The following is a 26,646-nucleotide window of genomic DNA, read 5'->3' as shown; positions in this document are numbered from 1 at the left end:
TTGGCAATGCTAAAGTGTCTTTTGATGTCCCAAGATGTATAAGTTAGCAGGATGAATATGTGGGGTTATGGGTAAGCCTGGGCAAGAGTTGGTGAGACTTGATGAGCCAAATGGTCTCTTCCTGCACTGTAGGGATTATATGATTGCTGTCAGCAATGGGGATGTGATGGCCTACTCGTATTATCACTAGACTATTACTCCAGAAACCCAGCTAATGTTCTGGGGACCCAGGTTCCAATCCTGCCATGAGAGTTGGTGGAATTTGAATTCAATGAAAAAAATCTGGAATTAAGAATCTACCAATGGCCATGAAACCATTGTCGAATCTTGGGAAAACCCATCTGGTTCACCAATGTCCTTTAGGGAAGGAAATCTGCCATCCTCACCTGGTCTGGCCTACATGTGACTCCAGAGCTACAGCACAGTCTGAGGTCATGTACCAACCGACTCAAGAACAGCTTCTTCTCTGCTGCTGTCAGACTTTTGAATGGGCTTACCTTGCAATAAGTTGATCTTTCTCTACACGCTAGCTATGACTGTGACACTACATTCTGTTCTCTACGAACAGTGTGCTTTGTCTGTATAGCATGCAAGAAACAATACTTTTTACTGTGTACAATACATGTGACAATAATAAATCAAATCAAATCAAAATCCAAATCAAATCAAATCAATGTGGTTGACTCTCAGGCAACTAGGGATGGGCAATAAATGCTGGCCCAGCCAGTGACACCCACATCCCACTAATTAATTAAAAGAAACCAGCTTGCCTGTGCTGCGGCTGGCATTTTACAGGGTATCACGGAATGGGCTAGAGATGGAAGGCTGAACAATCAGGTGGTCTGCGTACCTGGCATTTTACCAGAGGCGGGTAAGTTGGTGGATGGTCCTCTCTACCAGTCAAGGCCACAGTTGGATTGGCCATGATCTTACTGAATGGTGGAGGTGGCTGGAGAGGCAGAGTGGCCTACTCCTGCTCCTAATTCATGTGTTCCCATGTTACATCCAAGTCCCGGGGGTGAATGGACAACTTCCTCCCGGGTTTGGTTCAAACAGAGTTTGAATTTTTTTTTTAAAGTTGTGAGTTTCTTTTGCAGTTTAGTGTGGAAAGCTACATTAAGAAATAAGCCAGCCAGGTCTCTTGAATTAACAAATAAGGACCATAGAATCCCTACAGTGCAGAAGGAGGCCATTCGGCCCATTGAGTCTCCAGGCCCACTACCCCCACAACCCCTGCGCATTTACCATGGCTGATCCACCTAATTTATACATCTTTGGACACTAAGGCTGGATATTTTACCAGCACGCCCGCCCCGATCCCAGGAGCAGGCGTGGCTTGGAGAACATCATTGTCCGTTGGCCGTGGGCAGACGTGCCGCTAAAGTTCCGCTCTAAGGGTCAATCAACTTAATCTGTACATTTTTGGGCTGTAGGTGGAAATCTGAGCACCCGGAGGAAACTCACGCAGACACAGGGAGAACGTGAAAGCTCCACACAGACAGGAATGGAACCCGGGTCTCTTCCGTGTGAGGCAGCAGTGATAACCTTTAGTTTCATTGTTGAAAAATGCACTCAGATTAAAATACATGACTTTTTTTTAAAAAAAATCTCAAATCCTGCAACAAACAAGAGAGAGAGAGACATGACACACATTAACATGCAATATAGAACAAGTTACAATGTGGAGACGTGGAAATATTAGGAGTTGAAGTCCTTAAGGAAAGAGAAATATGCATTCTGCTGTTCCTTTTGCAGTCTTGGAAATCTAGGTGTTGCGGCTGATAAATGTTAGTTACTTTTCCCTGTGACAGAGGGTGGGGTTTTCCGGCTACGCTCGCTCCAAGGCTGGAAAATCTTACCCAAGGTCAACCGACCTTTACATGGTCTGTGTCCCTCCCGCTATGATTCCCGTGGCGGGCGGGACGGGAGAATTCCACCCAGTCTGTTTCAAATCCGTCCTTTTCCAAAGTGGGTGCTGTGACGCTTGAAGCTCCTTTCCATTGAAATTCTCCGGACAGGATTCTCCAGCCACACTCGCCCCAAAACCGGAAAATCCTTCCTGAGGTCAATGGAGCTTTGCGTGGTCCACCCACCTCCACCCTGTGGCGGGCGGGACGGGAAAATTCCTCCCTCTATCTCCGGGATGTATTCCGAATGGAGCAGAAACAGGATTCCGAATTTGGAAATGCTAGGGAGCGAGAAGTTGGCCGGGATTATCCCAAAAAGTCTTGAATTTGTGTGAAAATCCTGTTTTTTCTTCAATGGAAGTCTCAAAAAGAATCTCCCAGACTCTGTGCAGTGCAGGGTTCCTCACATTGAGATTCAGTGGGGGTGTGCTGGGAGATGCTATCAGGACCTGAGTCCCAGCGCAGATCCCACGCATCGTGTGCTGCTTGAATGTCCTGGCCTGCTAATTGTTTAGTGCAGCTGGCTGGGAGAATCACCCTTATGTTGTTCCTATAGGATTTGATTTGATTTGATTCATTATTGCCACATGTAATAATATTCGGTGAAAAGCATTGTTTCTTGCACTATACAGACAAAGCATTCCATTCATAGAGTACATAAGGGAGAAGGAAACGAGAGGGTGCAGAATGTAGTGTTAGCTACAGAGAAAGATCAACTTAATGTAAACTGGAATGTGAGACTGGAGAATTGATAATGGGATAAAAGAGATGAATTGAACAGGTATTTTGAAACAGTCTATACTATAGAGAGCACAGATGATATCCTTGAAGCTGCCATAAATCAGGAAATGGGACAAAGGGAGGAACTCAGGAAAATTACTGTCTAGTGTTACTGAGTACATTTTTGGAGCTGCGGGCTGACAAATGCTCGGATCCTGATAGTCTTCACCAGAGGGTCTTGAAAGAAATGACTCGTGAAATAGTTGATGCACTGTTTAAATTTTCCAAAGTTCCCTAGATTCTGGAATGGTCCCAATAGATTAGAAGTTAGAAATTGCAACCCCATTATTCAAAAAAAGGAGGGAAAACAGGAAACTATCAGTCGGTTAGCTTTACATTGTTCTGTCCCGAGCTCGTTAATTGCATTCAAATGAATATTTAAATAATTTAAATGAATTTAAATAATATATTCAGCTTTGTGCCATTTCTGGATATCTAGCGCCTGTAAGATCACGAGAGGTGAGAAATCGGGAGTGAACCTGATTTTGTGACTCTCCCACAATGTTACCAGCTCACCCTGCCCATTGGCTAGTGGGGCGCAATAGTAAGATTGCCTCCTTTGAATATTTTTAAGGTAGAGGTGGATAGATTCTTGGTAGACAAGGAGGCAATAGTTCTTGGCGATAGGCGGGATACAGATTAGAGGTTACTATCAGATTAACAATGACCTTAATAAATGGCGGAGCGAGATCAAGGGGCAGAGTGGCCTACTCCTGCTCTTTGTTCGTATGTTCGTATGTCCTCGGGGTAGTGCCCTAGGGCCAACCATCTTCAGCTGCTTCATCAATAACCTTCCCTTGGTCAGAAGTTCACTGATTATTGGGGTAAAATGGATCAAAGGACATGAGGGGAAAGCAGGAACAAGTTACAGAGTTGGATACAAAACAGAAGAACAAAAGAACAAAATCAGCCCGGGAAACAGGCCCTTCGGCCCAATGAGCCCGCGCCGCCATCTCAACACCACCAGTCCCCCCCTCCACCCATGACCCCTATCTAATGTTTTATGGCCATCCAGATTGAGGGAAACTGATTTAGGGACAATTTATTCCTGCCAATCAGCCTAACAGCACATCTTTGGGATGTGGGAGGAAACCGGAGCACCCGGAGAAAACCCACGCAAGCACGGGGAGAATGCGCAAACTCCCACAGACACCGGCCCAAATCCATGTGTCTGCACAGCAGTCAGCGATAGTCACTGAGCTGTCATCTTGCCCAGTATCTGGTCCAGTTTAAGCACACACTAACGACATGAAGCACTAGGCCAATCTCGAACAACCAAGAGCAGCCCCAGTACGACCCATCGCCTGTATGCCCCTCGTTGGACACGAGGTGGACCGACTTAAAACCTGTGAATGAAAAGAGAAAAAACATTATTATCATACTATACCCATTTACATTACCAGGGACGCCCCAATGCTAATGACCCTTATTTAAAAAGTTGTCCTATATCCACCCATCTCCAACTCAGTCATGTGCCTGTCTAAGTTACTCTTAAAGGACTCTAGCGTGTTTGCCTCCACCACCTTACTTGGCAGAGCATTCCATACCCCCACTACCCTCTGTGTGAAAAACCTCCCTCTAATATCTGTGTTGTACCGCTCCCCCCTCACCTTAAGTCCATGGCCCCTTGTCCTACGTGTCTCTATTATAGGAAATAGCTTACCTCTGTTTACTCTATCTATACCCTTCATAATCTTATATACCTCTATTAGATCCCCCCTTAGTCGGCGTCTTTCAAGGGAAAAGAGCCCCAATTTCTTCAATCTTTCCTCATACCCCAGTCCTTCCATACCAGGCAACATCCTGGTAAACCTCCTGTGCACTCTCTCCAGAGTCTCCACGTCCTTCTGGTAGTAAGGCGACCAGAACTGTACGCAGTACTCCAAATGCGGCCTAACCAACGTTCTGTACAAATGCAACATTAGACTCCAGCTCTTATATTCTATACCCCTTCCTATAAAGGCTAACATACCATAGGCTTTCTTCACCACACTCTCCACTTGCACTGCCACCTTCAAAGACTTGTGCACTTGCACCCCCAGGTCTCGCTGCAACTCATGATCCGCCATGATCATAATGAAGGCTGAGCAAGCTCAAAGGGCCAAATCACCTAGCCCTGCTTCTATTTTCTATGTTTCTATTCCATAATGTTCAGCAACATTCAGCAACATTGCTCTTCAGGTACTGAAGCAGTCCATGCCCTTATGCAGCAGGTTCTGGGTCATTTTCATGCTTTGGCTTATATTTGGCAAGAAATACTCACACCACACAAGTGCCATGCAGTGGTCATCACCAACAAGAAGAAATCCAACCATCTCCCCTTGACATTCAATGGCATTAACATTGCTGAGTCATCTGCTATCAACATCCTGCAGTTACCATTGACCAAAACTGGACTTGCGAGATAAATATATGGCTAGAAAAGCAAGTCAAAGACTAGAAATCATGCAGTAAGTAATTCACCCCCTGACTCCCCAAAACATATCCATCATCCACAAGGCACAAGTTAGGGGTGTGATGGAATACTTTCAACTTGTCTGAATGAGTGTGGGTCCAACTAAATTCAAGAAGCTCAACTCCATCCAGGATAAAACAGCATACTTGAAAGACACCCCAGCACCCAATTTCAACATCCACTCTCTCTACCATCGATGCACAGTGACAGCAGTATACTGTATACAAGATGCATTGCAACAACTCACCAAGATCCCTTCAACCGTATCTTCCAAACCTGAGACCTGTACAATGTAGAAGAACAAGGGCAGCAAATTCATGGAGACACCCCACCTGAAAGTTCCTCTCCAAGCCACTCACCATTCTAACTTAGAAATCCTGGCACTGGGTCAAAACCTGGGAACTCAGTGGATAACAGCTCTGTGGGTGTATCTGCACCACATGGACCACAGAGGCTCAAGAAGGCAGCTTATTCAAGGGCAATAAGAGATGAGAAACAAGCACTGGCCCAGTCTATAATGCCCACATCTCATGAACAGAAGTTTAAAAAAATCTTGTGGGGATCAAAATTGGACACAATACTCGAGTTGCAGCCTAAGCAGAACTCTATCTTTCTTTATAAAGTTTGAGATCCCATGTGCTTTGCTATTCTCAAAAGTTTCCTGCAGAGTTGGTAGCCCAATGTGTGGGAGTACCACAGAAAGAAATCCCACAACACCAGCTTAAAGTCCAACAAGTTTATTTGTAGCAAACGCCCCAAGCTTTCATAACACCTTCATCAGGTGGCTGGGAGTTCTGATCACAAACAGGGCACAAAGATACAAACTCGATTTACATGCATAATGATTGAAATGTGAGTCTTTACAGCTAATGAATTCTTAAAGGTACAGACAATGTGAGTGGAGAGAGTTTTAAGCACAGATTAAAGAGATGTGTATTGTTTCCAGATAGGAAAGTTAGTGAGATTTTGCAAGTCCAGGAAAGTTGTGGGGGTTACAGATAGTGTGACTCCACATCATGGGATACCACATCCCAGACCATGCCCCGCAACACAACTCAAAAGGCAAGAGCCATTTACTCTCTCCTATCTGAGGAACAATGTAGATGGAGGCTGCAGTTCTCCAGGTAGGCTGACTGGGCCCCCTGTACCCTCCCTTGCAACAGGATCTGTGGTCCCCATTGGACCAGTACTCAGAGCCTCTGTCTAAAACAGGCCATGAGCTTACCTGCTTGATGGACAAAGAGAAGAAAATCAGAGGTCATGAGTAATTCTAATCAGCAATGTCACTGAGATGCGGGATTCAGCACCCTCAGTGTGAAGCGGTTCTAACTAAATTAAGAGCAGCTTCAACCAGCAGGGATCCAAGCAGAAAATGATTGCTCTCACAAACACTGCACAAGGCTGCATGTACACAAGCAACTCCGACGGAGCTGCTGCTTCCTTGGTAAATAGGTTGGGTCTACATAAACTAAACTGGTCTACTAAACTAAACTAAGCTTTGGTCAACTAATCACTCACTTCCCTGTTTTTGTATAACATAAACTGGCAGCTGAGTTGAATTGATTGAAGTTGAGCACTTATAATCAAGCTGATGTTTTAAATATTCAAACCTTAAAATAACACATGTGCTCTGGTCTGCATGTGACTCCAGAGCCATAGCAATGTGATTGACTCGCGACTGCACTCTGAAATGGCCTACTCAGTTCAAGGGCAACTTGGGAAGGGCAATAAATGCTGGCCAGCTAGGAACACCCATGTCCCACAGATGAATAAAAAAAACAATTGTGTCTAAAATTTGTGAGATAAGTGGGAAAATTAGTTTTGGGTGGCACGGTGGTGAGCACTGCTGCCTCACAGCGCCAGGGACCCAGGTTCAATTCCCTTGGGTGACTGTCTATGTGGATTTTGCATGTGCTCTTTGTGTCTGCGTGGGTTTCCTCCGGGTGCTCCAGTTTCCTCCCACAGTGCAAACACGTGCGGGCTAGGTTGATTGGCCAAGCTAAATTGACCCTAGTGTCAAGGGAATTAGCAGGGCAAATAGGTGGGGTTACAGGAATAGGGCCTGGGTGGGATTGTGGTCAGTGCAGGCTCGATAGGCCGAATAGCTTTTTTCTGCATTATAAGGATTCTATGGATTCTATAACATTCGCATCAAATATTGAGGCCCATGTGATTTTCGAGACTGGTTTCGATAGCCCGAAGGTGTGGGAGTGGAACGTTCCTCTGCATTATTTTTCCGTACTGTTACAAAGCTCTGTATTTCCTTCTTTACATCTCTCCGTCTCTTGATCTTGTTTTCCTCCTTCAGGCCACTCCTTAAGATCTACCTCTTTGATCACGCTTTCAGAGTCCGAATGTCTCTTTGTATGATGGTGTTAAATTTTTATCTGATAGCGCTCCTGTTGGGTCAGCTTTGCTATGTACAATGTGTTGTACAAATGCCAGAAGTGGCTATTGTTGCAGCCCTCTGGTCCTGCTTTCTCAATGAGATTCAGCTTTGCTCCTTTGTTCTGAGGAAAGTCCGGGAGGAGAGGATTTTCACACTAGCAGCAGCATTAGAAATAATCTGACACTTGCTGTCGAATTCAATGCACGCATTGCAAAATTTACAACAGTCATGTTCAAGACTGAGTAAAAGAGTGTGGAACCACGACAACCTGACTGAGAGGACCACACCCTGAGTCTACCAAGCCTGTGTCCTCCGCAGAGTCCTCCTCAGTGCTGAGGTCCAGAGGACATGTGCTTGTCAGAAGAAAAAGTTGAACAGTTTCTAACTCAGCTGTCTCAAGATCGTCAACATCTCTTGGCAAGACAAGGCCACTGCCTCCTGGAGGATGCTAACATCATCAGCAAGCACTCGTTGCAAAACCAAGATTATGCTCACTGGCTTGACCATGTTCATTGCAGTGGCTGCCACTTATCCAAAGCACTCTACGGTGAAATGACCACTGGGTCATGATGTCCTGAGCATCCATACTTCTGCTACAAGGACACCTGCAAGCGAGATGTGAGAATGATGAACAACAAGGGAAATAGTCACAGATGGCCATGATCTCTGGAGGCAGGTGTTTTTCTCTGGAAGGGGCTTCGAATAGGCGAACAGAAGCAAAGATCTCAGCTGTCAACGCAAGGGTCCAGAGAAAACAGAGGCCAGTGAATCATACAGCTTCTCGGCTCTCTGGCTTCCTGTACAGGCTGAGACTGCCCTTGCCAGAATGTGGTTTCTGGGCCATGCCATGTGTTGCTTCACATAGAGTCGAAGATTAAGTGAAGACCATTGTCTTGTTGTTGTTTGTCCATCGTCATCGATGAGGAGCTCAACACGATTAGTCATTTTGAGGCTGGTTGTGGTGTGTCCGAAGATGACCGATCAGGCCAAATCGGACACGGAATGTCCTGGCACATATTGGACAGACTTGTGTAGACACTGTAGTTGTCGCGCTGGTGGCTCTGGACTTGCGCAGCTCGCGCTTAAGTTGTGCTTCAGCAATGCACCTTGCTTCGTGAGCTTGACAGCCTTTGTGAATGAGGCAGCGCCAGGTAGGGTGGTTTTGTGCCAGCGTTTCCCAGGTGGTCATGTCAATATCAAGTGACTTCAGGGAGGCTTTGAGTGTGTCTTTGGAATGTTTCTTCTGCCCTCCATGCGAGCGCATTCCAACAGAGAGCTCCCCAAAAACAAGCTGCTTGGGTATGCGCTCGTCTGACATACGGATGATATGACCTGCCCACTGGGTCTGCGCTCTCATCAGCAGTGTGTGGCCTGATAGTAGACTTGCTCTAGCAAGACAGAAGGATACCACGGGGCATTGGAATCCATTGCCACCAGCATTCACACTCTCAGTCACCAGCAGCAGCTGCGTGGGTAGGTACGGTTGCCAACTATGGTTGAGTGTAGCCCTGGAGATTACATCACATGATATGGACCCCCATCCCCCACCTCACTATATTCCTGCCATTTTTGGCCCTGCATTTCTTCATGTGTCTTCTGTGGCTCCCAGGAAATGATATGGCTGTAGAAGAGAAGGTGGCGGCAGACACAGGAAGTATTTAGTCCTGATGCTTCCTCCTTCACGAGTCTATACGGTCCAACTCCTGCCCATCACTTCTGGACCTCAGGGAGCCATCGCTGCTCACTAATGGAGCTGGCCACCAGGTTTTAAAGTCTTTCTCTCAGGCACGACAGTCAGCTAACAGGAATATAAATTGGAATTAATAGGCAAAATGAATTTATTTAAGTTCCAAAATTGAATCCTCTAATGCAGTGGAGCAGAATTACAAGAAAAATATTAAGTGTAAGAAGGTGAAAGTGTCCTTGCTTAAATGTTCAATAAGGCATAAGAGATATTAAAATGTGAATCATTTTGGCCTAATAAAGCGTATAGGTGCTCTGAACCTCACTGATAATAAGTACAGCTATGTGACCGATTTCACTAATCGATGTGGACAAATCACCTCCAATTCAATTACGTGGCAGGCGCATTGTCACACTTGACACCACAGGGATCGCAAAAACATATTGTAAAGAATTCTTTCATTTAGGTGGGAGACTGAGGGTGGAATCTTCTCTTCCCGCCCGCCAACAGGAATCATAACGGCGGGACACGGACCATGCAAAAGTCCATTGATTCAAGCGTAATTTTTCTTTAATTGATTCATGGGACATGGGCATTGCTGGCTGGCCAGCATTTATTGCCCATCCCCTTGTTACCCTTGAGAAGGTGGTGGTGAGCTGCCTTCTTGAATCGCTACAGTCCATGTTCTGTGGATGAACCCACAATGCCGTTAGGGAGGGAATTCCAGGATGTTGACCCAGTGGCTGTGAAGGAACAGTGATATATTTCCAAATCAGGATGGCGAGTGGCTTGGAGGAGAACTTACAGGTGGTGGTGTTCTTACTTATCTGCTGTCCTTGTCTTTCTAGATGGACGGTGCTGTGTAAGGATCTTTGGTGAATTGCTGCAGTGCATCTTGTAGATAGCACCCACTGCTGCCACTGAGCATGGTGGTGGAGGGAGTGGATGTTTGAGGATGCGGTGACAATCAAGTGGGCTGCTTTGTCCTGGATAGCGTCAGATTTCCTGAGTGTTGTTGGAGCTGTACCCAGCCAGGCAAGTGGGGAGTATTCCATCACACTACTGACCTGCACCGAACACAATCCCACCCAAGCCCTACCCCCATATCCGCACATATTGTACTCACTAATCCCTCTAACCCTGGACACTAAGGGGCAATTTCTTTGCATGGCTAATCAACCTAATGTGCACATCTTTGGACTCCAAGGCAAACATGGTAGGAAAATCCCACCCTTTTTGTTTCCTTTTAGACCACTGCTCGAGGATGGACCGATCGTTCCATAGATTGATAGGGTGGGAATTTTCAGATATCTCCCACCCCACCCGGCCATTTTTTCCGTTTTTGCTGCCGGCGAGATCTTTGCAGCATTTTGCATGACTCGCCCGTTCTGCCGCCAGATTGAGGGGGGTCACCTATGGCAGGACGGGCCAATCCAGGCAGTGGGAAGGGTCGCTAAGATCAGTAGAATAATCTCCTGCAGAAGGAGGCCAATCAGCCCGTTATAGATTTTCTCTGGGTGGGGATGGCTTAGATGGGCCGAGTGGAATTCCTCATTTTTATGTGCCTTGCAATCTTGTGAACTGAAACACTGCCTATTTCTCTACGTTTCTATGCTTACTAGCTCAAAACTGATAACCCTGTGGGTACGTAATTGACAACAAATTCTACAATCTAAGTAATTTTAGTTGCACTAAATCAAACTTTCTCGGAAACACATCCTGTTTTGGACAATAACTATTTAACCTGAACCAGCCATTCCATCTGATGCAGCACAATGAAAGTCTTCAAGCTCCTGTCCACCTCCTTTATTGTTTTATCTGTAAGTGTTTTTGTTCCTGATGCTGAATCCATCCACCCTACCGGTGTGGAGAGGTGCATCAGCAAGTGCCCTCGTTCCTTATTGCTTCTGCTCCGCTCCCTTCTACTGTTCTGCGAGAGAAGCATAGGAACTAGAAGCAGGAGTAGGCCATTCAGCCCCTCGAGCCTGCTCTGCCATTCATTTTGACCATGGCTGATCATCAAATTCAATATCCTGATTCCCCCCCGCCCATCCTGATGTGGAGATGCCGGCGTTGGATTGGGGTTAAACAGAAAGAAATCCCATAGCACCAGTTTAAAGTCCAAACAGGTTTATTTGTAGCAAAAGCCGCAAACTTTTGGGACAGCCTGTCCCTTTGTCAGGTGGCCAATTTTGTATCCATTTAGATACTTCACCTTCGATCCCATGAGATTTAACCTTATGCAACAACCTACCGCACGGTACCTTGTCAAAGGTCCTGCTAAAGTCCATGTAGACAACATCAACTGCACTGCCCTTATCTACCTCCTTAGTTACCCCTTCAAAAAGCTCAATCAAATTTTTTGAGACATGGTTTTCCACTCACAATGCCATGCTGACTGTCCCTAATTGGCCCTTGCATCTCTAAATGCCTATAGATCCTGTCTCTCAAAATACTTTCCAACAACTTACCCACCACAGATGTGAGGCTCACTGGCCTGTAGTTCCCAGGCTTTTCCCTGCAGCCCTTTTTAAACAAAGGCACAACATTTGCCACCCTCCAATCATCAGGCCCCTCAGCCGTGACTATCGATGATTCAAATATCTCTGCTAAGGGACCTGCAATTTCTTCCCTAGCCTCCCATAATGTCCTGGGATGCATTTCATCAGGTCCTGGGGATTTATCCATCTTGATTTCTTTAAGACTTCCAGCACTTCTTTCTCTGTAATATGTACACTTCTCAAGACATCACTATTTATTTCCCCAAGTTCCCTAATATCCATGTTTTTCTCAACAGTAAATACTAATGAGAAATACTCATTTAGGACCTCACATCTTTTGTAGATCTGCACATAGATGACCTTGTTGATCCTTAAGAGACCCTATTCTCACCCTTATTATTCTTTTGTCCTTTATGTATTTGCAGAAGGTTTGGGATTCTCTTATCTGCCAAAACAATCTTGTGTCCTCTTTTTGCCCTCCTGATTTCTCCCTTAATTCTACTCCTACACCCTCTATACTCTTCCAGGGATTCACTTGATCCCAGCTGCCTATGCATGTCATGTGCCTCCTTCTTCTTCTTGATCAAGGTCTCAATATCCTGAGTCATCCAGGGTCCCCTGCCTCTGCCCTTCACTCTAAGAGGAATATGCTTATCTTGAACCCTGGTTAACACACTTTTGAAAGCTTCCCACTTACTAGACACCCCTTTGCCTTCCTAACGACTCCCCCAATTAACTTTTGAAAGTTCCTGCCTGATACCATCAAAATTGGCCTTGTCCCAATTTAGAATTTTAACTATCATTCTCCATAGCTATCTTAGAGCTAATAGAATTATGGTCACTGGTCCCGAAGTGATCCCTCACTAACATTTCTGTCACCTGCCCTTCCTTATTCCCCAAGAGGAGGTCAAGTTTTGCCCCTCTCTCATCGGGCCATCCACATACTGAATGAGAAATTCCTCCTAAATACACCCAACAAATTTCTCTCCATCCAATACTATGGTCGTCCCAGTCAATGTTCGGAAAGTTAAAATCTCCTACTAGTACCACCCTAGTTTTTTTGGAGCTGCCTGTAACCTTCTTACTTATTTGATCCTCAATTTCCCGCCAACTATTTGGGAGCCTATAGTGCAACCCAATCAATGTGATTTCCCCCTTCTTATTTCTCTGGAAAGATGGAGGATGAGGGGAGACCTGATTGAGATCTACAAAATTATGAGAGGCACGAACAGAATGGATAGTCAGAGACTTTTCCCTAAGGGTGGAAGTGTCAATTACAAGGAGGCACAGGATCAAGGTAAGTGGGGGAAAGTTTAAAGGAGATGAGCGGAGGAGGTTTTTCACGCAGAGAGTGGTTGGTGCCTGGAACGTACTGCCAGAGGAAGTGGTGGAAGCAGGCACATTAGTAACATTTAAGAGGCATCTAGATGGGTACACTAATAGGGAGGGAATAGAAGGAGACAGACCGAGAAAGGAAAGAAGATTTTTTTTTAGTTTACTTAGGGCATCATGCTCAGCAGAGGATCGGAGGGCCAAAGGACCTCTTCCTGTGCTGTACTTTTCTTTGTTCTTTGTTCAGAAGCCATTCAGGCCAATGTTACAATCATTCAGAGTTGACAAAGTTTTCCTGTTACCCACCTTAACCCGAACAGGTGTGGGAGAAGCCACGGGTTACTGCCCCATGTCAAAAAGAAATTGGGTTAACAGAAGTCCAGTGCTTTGAGTTTACAAGCAAATGAATAGTGAAGGAAGTAATCCGATTAACTGGCTTGTCTGCAAGATTCAAATGTTAAAAGGCATCCATGCCAGGAAGGGTTAATGGGCTACAACCATGTAAATAGATTGTTTGACCGAAGATATTCAAAAGTTATCGGAGAACTTGTGATCCATGTAATAAAGATATTAAAAAATATATTTCATTGTCTACTGACTTCATACTTCTAAATTGCACGGTTAGTGTAAGTATATGATACATCATTAATCATCATCCCAAGGATTTAATTCTACCCGGTTTGACTAGTGAACTTTCAGAATATAATGAATAATGACTGCTCTGGCTCCAGTCACAATTAATATTAGTTCAACTGAAATGAACCCTAAAAGCTTTTAGGAGAAAGAATTGCGAAGGAAGAATCTAAATGAACTCTTTAGACATTCAAATATCATTTGCGTTTGGCCAAAGCTAATCAATCATTTCCAAATCAATATACCATTGAATTCTTCACAAAGGGCTTATAATGGAACTGAATCAAGAGCAAGATGTGGACATCTATATAAGGAATGAGTTGCAGGAGAGAAAGCAGGAACTTATTTGGCAAAGAATTGTCAGAAAGTGCGAGTGAGGAGAGGGGGGTGGGGGCGTATCTAATGAAGGACTGATCCCAAAGATTGAAGCTAAAACCCCAGGTGTTGTTCGTAATTTACATTCTCAGTGCCTATCAGTCAAACATGCAGACTGAGTACTATTGACAAACCATGTTGCTGCTATATAAACCTTGATTAGGCCACATCTGGAGTATTGCATTCACCACACTAACGTTGAAAGTTTATTTATTAGTGTCACAAGCAGGCTTACGTTAACACTGTAGTGGAGTTACTGTGAAAATCCCCCCGTTGCCACATTCTGGCACCTTTTTGAGTGCAGTGAGGGAGAATTTAGCACGGCCAATGCACCTAATCAGCATGTCTTTCAAACTGTGGGAGGAAATCGGTGCACCCGGAGAAAACCCATGCAGACACAGGGAGAATGTATAGACTCTGCACAGACAGAAACTCAAGGAAATCAAACCTGGGTCCTTGGATGTGATAGCTTTGGAGAGAGTGCAAAAAAGGTTCACCAGGATGTTGTCTGGTCTTGAGAGGCTGGCTGTGAAGAGAGGTTGAATAAACTAGGATTGTTTTCACTGTAAAGATGGAGGCTGAGGGGAGACCTGATAGAGGTCTACAAAATTAGCATAGGCAGGGTGGATAGTCAGAGGCTTTTTCCCAGGGTGGAAGTGTCAATTACAAGGGGGCACAGGCTCAAGATAAGAGTGGGAAAGTTTAAGGGAGATGTGCAAGTGAAGTTTTTCACACAGAGTGGTGGATGTCTGGGACTCTCTGCCAGAAGAGATGGTGGAAGGCACATTAGAAACATTTAAGAGGCATCTAAATGGGTATGTGAATAGGGAGAGAATAGAAGGATATGGAACGAGCAAGGGCAAAAGGTTTTTTTAGTTTAGTCGGTGCAGGCTTGAAGGGCCGAAGGGCCTCCTCCTGTTATTAGAAAGTAACCAGTGATAACTTTGTATTGGATGTAATGTGATACAACAAAGAACAACAAAGAACAACCCAGCACGGGAAACAGGCCCTTCGGCCCAACGAGCCCGCGCAGCCGCATCACCCTACACCTATTCTACCCTGCGTATCTACAAATAGAACCCCTGACTTAGCCAGATTCAGGGGAGAATAGTGTCAATTTGGTAAAACCAATCAGCCTAAGAGCACATCTTTGGGGTGTGGGAGGAAACCGGAGCGCCCGGAGGAAACCCACGCAACCACAGGGAGAATGCACAAACTCCCACAGACACAGGCCCAAATCCATGTATCTGCACAGCTAGCAGTGCTAGTCACCGAGCTGTTGCGGCGCCCGTCTACCGGTCCAGGATCAAGCACACACACCGACACGAAGTACTAGGCCACTCCCGGAACCTCCAGGAGCAGCCCACGCACGACCCACCGTGTGCATGCCCCTCGTTTGACAACGAGGTGGACCTCCACCTGCGGAATGAAAAGACAAAAACGTTAATCACAAGCCTGCCTTTCCGGTGTCTCCCGAGGTTCTAACCCTTATTCAATAACCCCTACCATAACCCTCCATCCTCGTTTCACTCATATGCCTATCTAACTGAACCTTAAACGAGTCCAACGTTCCCGCCTCCACCACCCCACTCGGTAGCGCGTTCCATACCCCCACTACTCTCTGCGTAAAGAACCTTCCTCTCATATCCAAATTATACCTCTCCCCCCTCACCCTTAAATCATGTCCTCTTGTATTCGTAACTAATCTAGGGAGCAATCTCTCACTATTGACCCTGTCTATTCCCTTCAGTATCTTATATACCTCTATCATGTCACCCCTCAATCTCCGTCTTTCCAAAGAGAACAGTCCCAGTTTCTCCAACCTTTCCTCGTAACCCAACCCCTCCATGCCAGGCAACATCCTGGTAAACCTCCTCTGCACCCTTTCCAGAGCCTCCACGTCCTTCCGGTAGTAAGATGACCAGAACTGGACGCAGTACTCCAAATGCGGTCTAACCAATGTTCTATACAACTGAAGCATTAGACGGCAGCTTTTAAACTCTATACCTCTTCCTATAAAGGCTAGCATTCCATAAGCCTTCCTGACAACATTCTCCACTTGTGTCACAACCTTCATGGATTTGTGAACCTGCACTCCCAGGTCCCTCTGTGTTTCTATACTCCTAATTTGTCTACCTTTAATCACATAGCTCCTCTCTACATTATTCCTTCCAAAATGCATCACCTCGCATTTGTCAGGATTAAATTCCATCTGCCACCTATCTGCCCAATGCACCAACCTATCTATATCCTGTTGTATCACCTGACAATCCACTTCAGTACCCGCCAACCCTGCCATCTTGGTGTCATCAGCAAACTTGCTGATCATACCACCTACGCTCTCTTCCAAGTCATTTATGTAGACTACAAAGAGGAGAGGTCCCAGTACCGAGCCCTGCGGCACACCACTGGTCACTGGCCTCCAGCTGGACAAAGTCCCCTCCACAACTACCCTCTGTCTCCTATCGCCCAGCCAGTTCTCAATCCACCTAGCTACCTGACCCCGTATCCCATGCGCCTTAACCTTTTCTACCAGCCTACCATGAGGGACTTTGTCAAACGCCTTACTGAAATCCATATAGATGACATCAACGGCTTGCCCATCGTCAACCGTTTTTGTCACCTCCTCAAAGAATTCCACCAGAATCGTAAGGCAAGACCTCCCTCTAACAAAGCCATGTTGCGTATCCCTAATCAGACCGCAACGCTCCAAATGCTCATACATCCTACCCCTAAGTACTTTTTCCATTAATTTCCCTACCACCGATGTCAAACTCACCGGCCGATAATTCCCAGGGTTATCCCTACTACCTTTTTTGAACAGCGGTACCACATTTGCCACCCTCCAGTCTTCTGGGACCTCACCTGTGTCCAAAGAAGAGACAAAGATTTGCGCCAGAGGCCCAGCAATTTCATCTTTCACCTCCCTAAGCAGCCTGGGATAAATACCATCAGGCCCCGGAGCTTTATCCGTCCTTACACTACCTAAAAGCCCTAGCACTTCCTCCCTCGTAATAGATATTTCCTGCAGCTGATCCTCAGCTCCCTCTAACAGACCGCACGATTCCGAACCCCTCTCCTTTGTGAATACCGACGCAAAGTATTCATTCAGGAGCTCCCCCATTCCCTCCGACTCAATACATAACTCCCCGCTTTTGTCCCTAAGAGGACCAATTTTCCCTCTAACTACTCTCTTGCTCCTAATATAGGAATAAAATGCCTTTGGATTCTCCTTAATCCTACCAGCCAAAGCCATTTCATGCCCTCTCTTCTCCCTTCTAATTCCCCTTTTTAGCTCCCTCCTACTCTCTCTATATTCCTCCAGCGCACTCTCCGTACCCAGTCGTTTCGACCTAACATACGCCTCCCTCTTCTTCCTGACCAAGTCTTCGATACCCCCTGTAATCCACGGCTCTCTAATCCTACCTTTCCCATCCTTCCTCTTAACCGGAACATACCTCCCCTGCAACCATTTCATTTTGCCTTTAAAAGCCTCCCACTTGCCAACCGTGGACTTGCCAGCTAACAGTCCTTCCCAATCAGTGTCCTGCAGCTCTCTCCTAATCCTGCTATAGCTCGCCTTTCCCCAGTTCAGCACACTCCCGTTCGGCCGGCACTTGTCCCTTTCCATTTTTATCCTAAAGTAGACGGACTTGTGGTCACTGTTAGCCACATGTTCGCCTACCTCTACCTCTCCCACCTGCCCCGGCTCATTACCCAACACTAAATCCAGTATAGCCTCTCCCCTAGTCGGACTAGTTACATACTGCTCTAGAGACCCTTCCAAAACACATTTCACAAACTCCTCTCCCTCCGTACCCCCAGCTCTAGGCCCCCTCCAATTCACTCCAGGAAGATTAAAGTCACCCACTACAACCACCCTATTCTTTCTGCACCTGTCCAAAATGCCCCTGCAAATACCTTCCTCCACTGACCTCGGGCTGTTGGGTGGCCTATAGTACACCCCTAGCAATGTAATCTCTCCCTTTTTATTCCTCAACTCCACCCACAGCAACTCAATCCCTATCTCTTCCATATTGTCCTCATGAATGGGAACAAGATGTAACAGTCAGCTGATCCAGTAAACTTTGGAACCAATACAAGGGATGTAATAGTCAGCTGACCAGCTGATTCACTATAAATAAAAGAACTTTGTAGAATGGTGGGAAGCTTGGAGTGGTCAAGGACGAGGCCCCAAGTTTGGAGTAATAATGTTTCTTTATTAAACCCTTCCTTTGATTTATAAATTGGAGTAAGTTGTGTTGTATTTTCATTAGCTGCATTTTGAAGAGTTCCTTCTGAAGAAACACCTGTGCAGTACTTTTCTTTGCTGTTTGCACTGTCCACAACATCACATATCCATGCTTAGGTTTACCAGCTGTGCAGATGCTGACTTGTATTCCAGGTCCGTGAGTACAAACAAGCACTTAGACATAACTCCATATTCTCAATGTATTTCTTAAGCGAGCTTAGAATCCCAGCCCCAGCCAGTTCCAGCTGTTCAGCATGTGTTGGGAATGTGTTGGGAATGTGTAGGGAGAGGCGGATATATAGTTAGATGAGGGTACATGATTCAATGTGGTGCTTCTGTGTATTTTTCTTGATTTTTAATTGTGATTTTGTATTTTTATGAATACTATTGTGTACATTCGGGATAGGACTTTGTGTTACCCTCTGCAGTTTGTTTTGCTGTTATTTCATTGAAATCAACTCAAAGAGGCAAGATTCATTTTCAATGGATTGTATGTTCTGCACGGAAGATCTTTGCATGCTAAGCACTTTTCACAATTTTATAAGGAAATGCTAGGATCAGTAAAAATGAGGACAAAATATTCTAGGAAGGATTGATTTGCAATGTAAATTATTTCCCAGTTGTAGGTTTTCATAATATCTACTGCCTGAGATAAGCAATCCCAATTTTAGGAATCACAAAACATCAATGCTCTTTAAATTTCCATCCCAATGAACAGGCTTGACTGGGTTTGCTCTTTAACACTTCATCTGAAAGGTGACATTTGTAAAGTGCAGCACCTCCTCAGCATGCACTGAAGAAGGAGCAGAGGGAATACGCTCAAATCTCCGGAGTGACCCTCGAATGCATAATCTCCTGACGCTGAGGGGTGAGGGCTACCACACAGCCAAGGTGACACGAGATGGTTTGAGGAGATTACTCAGTTGGATGTGTGGATGTTCATCCAGCAGTAAGTGTAGTCCAGCAGAAATCTATATGTATATATAAATCCCATAGTTCTCATAGTGAATCTCTGGAATTCTCTGCCCGTTGAAGTGGTGGAGGCTACCTCGCTAAATATATTTAAGACGCGGGTAGATAGGTTTTTGGTAGGCAAGGGAATTAAGGGTTATGGGGAGAGGGCGGGAAAGTGGAACTGAGCCACTTCAGATCAGCCATGATCTTATTGAATGGCGGGGCAGGCTCGAAGGGCTAGATGGCCTACTCCTGCTCCTATTTCTTATGTTCTTATGAGATGGATTTGAGACCAGGAAGAGATCAGCCATGAATGGCAGAGCTGGCTCGAACGTCTGAATGTTCCCATTTCTGCTTGTAATTCCTGTTTCCCTATGTTCCTGCTCAGAATGTCTCATACCATCTCTGTCCCATTTCTCTTAAGTTTCTCCCCCTCTTTCCGTCTCTCTCTCCCTGCCCCCCAAACCCCCACCCCGCCTCTTTGTCTCCTTGCCTTTCCCTATTCATTGAATACAGGAGTTGGGATGTCTTGTTGAAGCTGTACAAGACATCGGTAAGGCTACGCTTGGAATAAAAAAAACTTCACAAAGTAAATCAAAGTAAAGATTTAATAAAGAAATTTCATTACACCTGTGGTGAGAAGCTCACCATAGAGGTAACTTGCTGAGTGCTAAATCACTCATTACTGATACCTTGGGGAAGGTCTGTGATATAAACCAATAACCGCCCTTACAAGATACAGGTGAGGAAGTCACCAGGAATATGATTCAGGCAGTGACAGAGAGCAGGAGAAGCAGTTCCAGGATTGTGGATGCAAATTACAGTCTGGAATGGGAATGGCTTCTGGCTGGCTTGCTAAACTCAGTGTGTGAAGCGAAGTAAGAGATCTCACAACCCAATTTAGATTACTCTTCCACCACACAGATTTTGAGGCAGCACTGTGGCACAGTGGTTAGCACTGCTGCCTCACAGCACCAGGAACCAAGGTTCAATTCCAGCCTTGGGTGACTGTGGAATCTGCACATTCTCCCCATGTCTGAGTGCAGTTCCTCTGGGTTCCTCTGGCTCCCTTCCACAGTCCAAAGATGTGTGGGTTAGGTTCATTGGCTATGCTAAATTGCCCCTCAGTGCCGGGGGATTAGTGTGGTAAATACACGGGATTACGGGAATAGGGCCATGGATGGGGTTGTTGTCAGTGCAGACTTGATGGGCCGAATGGCCTCTTTCTGCACTGTAGGGATTCTATGGGCCGCACCCTGGGCCATAGCTGCTTTCTGTTTTTACTGGGTCAGCTGCTCAGCTGACTACCACAGTATGTTTGTAACAGTGGATGGGCTGCATTTGGGGAATACGCATGTGGCTGCTTTCAGCTAGATAGGTGACAGATACTGTTCAGCTGGATACAAGGCAGGAGCTATCCTTGGCTGGAGATAGGGGGTGGTGTTGTCTTTTAATGGTTTCAGAACAGAATTGCAATTATTTGAGCCAGACATGAAGCTGTCACCAGATGACGACCCAAAGTCAATTGGAGATTGAGTTCTTTCCTAGTCCTACAAGTTGATCATGGAAGGGCAGTGTCCTTAGAGAGCCAAGTCACAAGTGCTGACTCGTGCCGTCAGCATTTTCATGCTGGAACACAAATGAGAGGTAGGGTGGCATAGTGGCACAGTGATTAGCATTGCTGCCTCACAGTGCCAGGGACTCGGGTTCGATTCCTAGGTTGGGTCATTGTCTGGATGGAGGTTGCACGTTCTCTCCGTGTCTGTGCGGGTTTCCTCCGGGTGCTCAGGTTTCCTCCCACAGTCCAAAGATGTGTGGGTTAGGTGCGTATTCCAGGATGCGTAGGTTAGAGAGACTGGCGAAGTAAATATGTGGGCTTACAGGGGTAGGGCCTGGGTGGGATTGTGGTCAGCACAGATTTGATGAGCCGAGTGGCCTCTTTCTGTACTGTAGCGATTCTGTGAAGCAATATAACATGAGAGCCTGGCGAAAGAATATTGGTGGAATATATCACAGAGGCAAAGCTTCCCAGGCAGAGCTTTCTGAATGACTGGCTTGGCAGAACAGGAACGTCAGGGACTACCCGGTGACTCTGAGAAATTTTTATTCCGATGGAATTAAAAGTGTCTTTTTAATCATGCTTACAGGGAATTTAGTGTACAATGTGTGCCTTCAGAGCGCTTGCCTTGCTGGCTTGTTATTCTTGTGGCAATAAAGTTAATGCATTCTTCTAAAGCACAGAGAGAATTTGAAGTAATAGCAAAATATTGCGGATGCTGGAATTTGAAACAAAACTCAAAAATGCTGGAAAATCTCAGCAGGTCTGACAGTCTCTGTGGAGGGAGAATAGAGCCAATATTTCAAGTTTATCAGTGCTCTGACAAAGGGTCACCCACACTCGAAGCTGTCTCTATTCTCTCTTCACAGATACTGTCAGACCTGCTGACATTTTCCAGCATTTTCTGTTTTTGTTTTTGCTTCTGTTTTTGTTTCAGAGAAGGTAAAGAATTGTTTCGGATATGCATCAATCAGATATGACAGCGTGCCAAAACAGGCACTGAATTAACGATAAGTTTGGTTCAGGGAGCTTAGTTCCATGGAATTTACCATACAGAAACAGAGCATTTGGGCCAACTGCACATGCGGTACATAAACTTCCTACTGTCCTTCTTCACCCAATATAACCTCTAATCCTTTCAATTTGTGTGTTTATTGGGATGCCCTATGTGGTTCTGAGTTCCACCTTTTCACCACTCTCTGGGTAAAAAAGTTTCTCCTGAATTCCCTATTGGATTTATTCGTGATTGTCATAGAATTCCTACGATGCAGAAGAGGCCATTTGACCCATCCAGTCTTCTCTGATTCTCTTAGAGCTTATCTTACCCAGGCTCTGTCCCCCATTCTATCTCTGTAACCCCACTCTAATTCTGTAACACCACACATTTACCACATCTTACTGACACATCATAGAAGTAATCATAGAATCCCTACAGTTTAGAAGGAGGCCATTCAGCCCATCAAGTCTACACCAACCACAATCCCAACCAGACCCCAATCCTGTAACCCCACTCATTTACCCTTCTAATCCCCCTGACACCAGGGTCAATTTATCAAGGCCAATCAATCTAACCAGCACATCTTTAGACTGTGGGAGGAAACTAGAACACCCGGAGGAAACCCACGCAGACACATGGAGAACGAGCATATCCTACACAGACAGTGAACCAATCTGGGAATCGAACCCAAGTCCCTGGCGCTGTGAGGCAGCAGTGCTGACCACTGTGCCACTGTGCCATCCGGTCATACAGTTACAGCCCTTAGTTTTTTTCTGTCTCCCCACCTCCATCCACCTTATCAGCTAACAGGGATCTTGTTGCTTTGGTGACTGGAAATAAAAATCATTTACTCAAGCTATCATCATTCTTTTGAACTCCCACCCCCATTTCTTTCTCTGCTTTCCTATTACATCTGATTGTATATTTTATGATTGTTCTGTTTGCTTTCTTAAATCACCGCGTGCAGATAACGATTCCGAACAGACTATTGCTCGCATTAGAATACCAGCACATCAAGGATTGGTGGGAATGCTTTGTATTCATACGGGACCAGCGATGCAAGAAATATCAGCTGATTTTCTTTTTATAGCCTGCTGCAGACCTCCTCTGCCTCACCATCTACATTCCCCTTTATTTCAAATAGCTATTTCGTTCCTTTGTGTCTAAAAATAAATTAGCTTGCGAATGACAATTGAGGAATGTTAGCACTAGCACAGTTGGTCCAAGATCACAGTTTCAGTCTGTGTCACCGCACTATAAGCAGGATGCGAAAGCACGAGAGGGGGTACAGAGGAGGGCTGGAGTATTTGAGCTTTAAGGAGAGACTGGATAGGCTTGGATTGTTTTCTTTAGATCAGAGAAGGCTGAGGGGGGATGAGAATGATTGAGGTGTATAAGATTGTGAGCAGTATGGACAGAGTGAGTGAGGAGCAGCTGTTCCCCTTGTTTGAGGGGTCAATCACGAAGGGGTGCAGTTTTAGGGTAAGACGGCAGGAGATTCAGAGAGAATTTGAGAAAAGATTTTTTTCAGAAGGTGTTGAGAATCTAGAATGCACTGTCTGGGAAAGTGTCAGAGGCTGGAAACCTTGCAAACTTTAAAAATATATTTGGATGGCCACTTGAAATATCGTGACATTTGAGGATATGGGACAAATGTAGGAAAATGGGATTAACGCTAATGGGATTAGCTCTTGTTGGTTTAGACTCAATCGGTCAAAGGGCGTTTTGTGTGGTACAGAAAATCGCTTTGCTTTGGTTTGATTTATTATTGTCACGTGTATTGGGATACGGTGAAAAGTATTGCTTCTTGCGCACTATGCAGACAAAATATACTGTACATAGAGAACATAGGATGAAGGAAAGGAGAATTTAATGTTGCAGTCACAGCTAGGGTGTAGAGAAAGATCAGCTCAATATATGGTAGGTCCATTCATAAGTCTGAAGGCAGCAGAGAATAAGCTGTTCTTGAGTCGGTTGGTACGTGACCTCAGACTTTTATATCTTTTACCTGATGGAAGAAGGTGGAAGACAGTATGTCCGGAGTGCATGGGGCCTTTGATTATGCTGGTTGTTTTTTCGGAGACAGCGGGAAGTTTGGATGGGGTCAATGGATGAGAGGCTGGTTTGTGTGATGGACTGGGCTACGTTCACGACCCTTTGTAATTTCTTGCGGATTTGGTTGAAGCAGGAGCCATAGCAAGCTGTAATATGTCCAGAAAGGATGCTTTCTATGATACATCTGTAAAAATTGGTGAGAGTGGTAGCAGCCAAGTTGAATTTCCTTAGCCTCCTGAGAAAGTGAAGGCCTTGGTGGACTTTCTTAACTATAGCGTCATTGTGAAGGGACCAGGACAGGTTGTTGGTGATCTGGACACCTAGAGACCTGAAGCTCTCAACCATTTTGACTTCTCCCAGTTGATGTAGACAGGGACATGTCCTCTACTACACTTCCTGAAGTCAATGACTATCTTCCTTATTTTGCTGACATTGAGGGAGAGATTATTGTCATCGCACCATTTTGTCAGATTCCCTATCCTGTATTCCATCTCATCATTGTTTGAGACCTGACCCGCAATGGTGGTGTCATCAGCAAACTTGAAAATGGAGTTGAAATGGAATTTGGCCACACAGTCATAGGTATATAAGGAATAGAGTAAGGGTTCAGGACACAACCTTGTGAGGCACCGGTGTTGAGGATAATTGTGGAGGAGGTGTTGTTGCATATCCTAATTCATTGCATTCTTTATTACCCTATTAGGTCAGCAAGTACCCCTGTGAGAATTTCAACGCTGGACAAAAATTGAGGTAAAACTGAACTCCTTGCTGTAATTAGTGGGTTTCTCATTACCTTCTTTGTTCCTGCTCACTGTATTTCATTTCAGATGGCAATCTGGGCATATCTCATGGGCTAAACCCCTGATAGATTCTGAAGAAAGCTTTCTGAGCTACCAAGGTGGGGATTAAATCCCTAGATCACACACTGGACAACTTCTGGTCAGGTTGCTTCTATCAAAATTGACATTAGGAGGCTGGTGGGTGGTCACATCGTCTTCCAAATGTCCCCCAAGATTCTTTGGAATAAGCCCTCTACACTGAAAAGCAGTGACTCTCAGCTGCAAAATCTTGAGAAAAACATTTGATTTTCAAGCGAAATGACAGGATATTGGTCTGGTCATTTACCGGGGGAAATGGAAGCACAGGAATTTAATCTGAGCATGCGGGCCTTCCAAGCTCAGCACATCCATAAGCCTTGCAGTTTTCTGAATCATAGAATCCTTACAGTGCAGAAGGAAGCCATTTAGCCCATCGAACCTGCATGGACAACAATCCCACCCAGATTCTTATCCCCACAACCCCATATATTTACCCTGCTAATCTCACTAACACTAAGGGTTAATTTAGCATGGCCAATCAAACTAATCAAGCTGCACTGTATGAGGAAAGCAGAGCACACGGAGGAAACCCATGCAGACACAGGGAGAACATGCAAACTCCACACAATGACCCGAGAACGGAAGTGAACCCGGGTCCCTGGGGCTGTGAAGCAGCAGTGCTAACAACTGTGCCACCGTGCCACCCCGCTTCCTACCCAAAGCCATTCAAAAGTAGACAGCTTTGATACGCAGCAATACAAACTAAGACTGTCACCCCTAAATTAGCTCCTACTGAAAGAATCAAGACAACTGTTGTAAAATGGGCATTGCTGACAATGGAATACTGCAAAGATTACCATAAGCTTTATTTTCTTTTTCTCCCTGCTCACTGTCCTCAAGTTTATCCCCACGTGACGTTTCAATTCTTTTTTTTTAATTTAAACCTCCCTCATCAGAACTCGAATGGAAAATATTGGCAAGTGAGGGTTTAATCAAAGTGGAAATAGAAGTGCGAATTCCCAGCACAGAGGGGCCAGTCATTTACATGGAGCTCCTGCTGAATTCCAGGAAAAGCAGCATGGTGGCACAGTGGTTAGCTCTTTGCCTTACAGAGCCAGGGACTCAGGTTCAAATCTGGCCTCAGGTCCCTTTCTGTGTGGAGTCTACGCATTCTCCCCATGTCTGTGTGGGTTTCCTCCGGATGCTCCAGTTTCCTCCAATAGTCCAAAGATCTGTGGGTTGGGTTATTGGTCATGTTAAATTGCCCCTTAATGTCAGGGGGATTAACACTTCTAGTTTAAAGTCTTTTTTATTTTATTTATTAGTGTCACAAATAGGCTTACATAAACATTGTGATGATGTTACTGTGAAAATCCCCTAGTTGCCGCACTCTGGTGCCTGTTTGGGTACACTGAGGGAGAATTCAGCATTGCCAATGCACCTAACCAGCCCGTCTTTTGGGTTGTGGGAGGAGACCAGAGCACCCGGAGGAGATCCATGCAGTCACGGGGAGAATGTATAGACTCCGCACGGACACTGCCCAAGCTGGGGATTGAACCCAGGTCCTTGGTGCTTTGAGGCAACAATGCTAACCACTGTGCCACCATGCCACTCACAGGGCAGCAGGATAAATACATTGGGTTACGGGGATAGCGCCTGTGTGGGATTGTTGTCATTCCAGGCTGGATGGGCTGAATGACCTCCCTCTGCACTGTAGAGATCCTATGGATTCTATGAAATTTAAAAGAAAGATTCTGGAGATGACTTCTGGCCTGAATGTTCAAAAGGATTCCTCCTTATAGGAATTGTGGGCACTTCAAATCGAGAAGTTTCATTTGGAAATGTATCAGCAGCGAGCCACGTGACTATACAGGTCCACTCAGTGTTAATACTGGAAAACAATTTCACCAATTTAGTTTCTTTTTCAGCATCACTGCAAGTCCATGCTCAATTTGT

This window comes from Carcharhinus amblyrhynchos, chromosome 1 (genome assembly GCF_965287045.1).
Source record: "Carcharhinus amblyrhynchos chromosome 1, sCarAmb.v2.hapA, whole genome shotgun sequence".
Classification (NCBI taxonomy): Eukaryota; Metazoa; Chordata; class Chondrichthyes; order Carcharhiniformes; family Carcharhinidae; genus Carcharhinus; species Carcharhinus amblyrhynchos.
This window is presented reverse-complemented; position numbering follows the sequence as displayed.